We start from the raw sequence: 1,788 nt of genomic DNA on the forward strand, positions 1-1,788 counted from the left end.
ACAGACAGGTATAGGTGTGTGTACATGTACATGTGTGTGATGATGATGTTGTGTAAACATGTTTGAGTTGTGATGAACGCAGACAGCGGCAAGAAGAGAGCCGTCCTGAAAGACAACAGCTGGATCAGAAGAAACCCAGAGGAGGACGAGCTCGTCGAGTATGACACACACACTCTCATTCACTCACACACTCACTCACACACACACTCTCTCTCTCTCACACACACGCGCACACACTCACACACACACACTCACACACACACTCACTCACACACACACACATACTTGTATTTGTGGTTTACGGGGACTCTCCATAGGCGTAATGGTTTTTATACTGTACAAACTGTATATTCTATTGCCCTACACCAACCCTACACCTAAACCTACCCCTCACAGGAAACTGCTGGCAATTTTTTAATTTCATAAAACACTGTTTTGTATGTTTTTTAAGCCTTTTGTTTTACGGGGACACAGGAAGTGTCCTCATAAACCATATATACCTTCACACACACACTCACTCACTCACTCAGTGACACTCACACACACACACACTCACTCACTCACTCAGTGACACTCACACACACACTCACTCAGTCACACACTCACTCACACTCTCTCTCACACACACACACACTCACACACACACAGACACATATGATGAAATGCTCCTAATACTCATTCCCAATGCTTCTGTTGCAGTTATGATCCTAACCCTGGTAAAGTTGTTCTGGGTCAGCGGAAATCAGGGAATGATGTTGACAGGTCAGAATCATTTCACTCAGAATCATATCAGCTGCCAATTTTCATAATAATTCAAATCATGTTCTGTGTGACTTCAGCAAACCGCTGGAGGACAATCACACACACACACACACACACACACACACTCACTCACACTCACTCACACACACACTCACACTCTCTCTCACACACACACACTATCGGAATTATATCGTATCGACCGAAATTAAGAAATATATCGTGATATCAATTTTGGCCATATCGTCCAGCCCTATCTAGACATGATGATAACTCATAGTCAGATCATGTTGATGCACACGTGAACATCTGTTCTCTTTATATCAGAACACAAGTCACAACTGTTTATTCAGAGATTCCTGCTGCATCACCGACTCTGCGCTCGCCTCTGCAGACACTGGAGTCCAGCAGGTCAGAGATTCACTCGTTCAGGGCCAGTTTTGGGGAAAGTTACTTTTAAAAGTAATGCATTACAGTATTGCGTTACTCCATAAAGAAGTAACTGATTGTGTAGTTACCTTTTATGGAAAGTAATGCATTATGTTACTTTTGCGTTACTTTTTGTCACCTGGGCTGGGCTTGCTTAATTCTTTTTAATAACCCAATAGAAAACCCAAAAGTTATATTTTGGCAACTATAAGGGTACTTTCACACCAAAATTTAAATGAATAAGCCTCAGGCTGAAGGAAGTGTCTCTGCACTCTGCAGTGATTTCTGTCACCATGGCAACAACAGAGCTGTCACTCAACACATGGAAACAAAGTAACTGCTGTTACTCATTTAAAAATGTAACCCAGATATTTCATTGTAATTTTAAAAGTAATGCATTACTATCAGTGTTGTGGGTAACGCATTACAAGTAACGTGAGTTACGTAATCAGATTAAATTTTTCAAGTAACTAGTAAAGTAACGTGTTACTTTTTTAATTTAGAAGGAAATATCTGCGTTACTTTTTGAAATCAGTAACATAGTTACTTTGTTTCCATGTGTTGAGTGACAGCTCTGGTGTTGCCATGGTGACAGAAATC

At 40.9% G+C, this 1,788-nt stretch overlaps 1 long non-coding RNA gene across 2 annotated transcripts in view; it reads left to right on the plus strand.

The window, feature by feature from the left end:
• The window catches only part of LOC107750824 (uncharacterized), a 2,194-nt gene extending 1,296 nt beyond the window's left edge, over positions 1-898 (plus strand). Inside the window, exons 3-5 of one of the 2 annotated variants that reach the window (XR_001641187.1) lie at positions 83-158; positions 700-762; positions 840-898. This is a non-coding gene — a long non-coding RNA (uncharacterized LOC107750824). The remainder of the gene's footprint in view (positions 1-82; positions 159-699; positions 763-839) is intronic. The other variant, XR_001641186.1, reaches the window with a different exon arrangement.
• The last annotated feature ends 890 nt before the right edge of the window (positions 899-1,788 follow it).

This window comes from Sinocyclocheilus rhinocerous, unplaced genomic scaffold, assembly GCF_001515625.1.
Source record: "Sinocyclocheilus rhinocerous isolate Xijiao unplaced genomic scaffold, SAMN03320098_v1.1 scaffold3529, whole genome shotgun sequence".
Taxonomy (NCBI): domain Eukaryota; kingdom Metazoa; phylum Chordata; class Actinopteri; order Cypriniformes; family Cyprinidae; genus Sinocyclocheilus; species Sinocyclocheilus rhinocerous.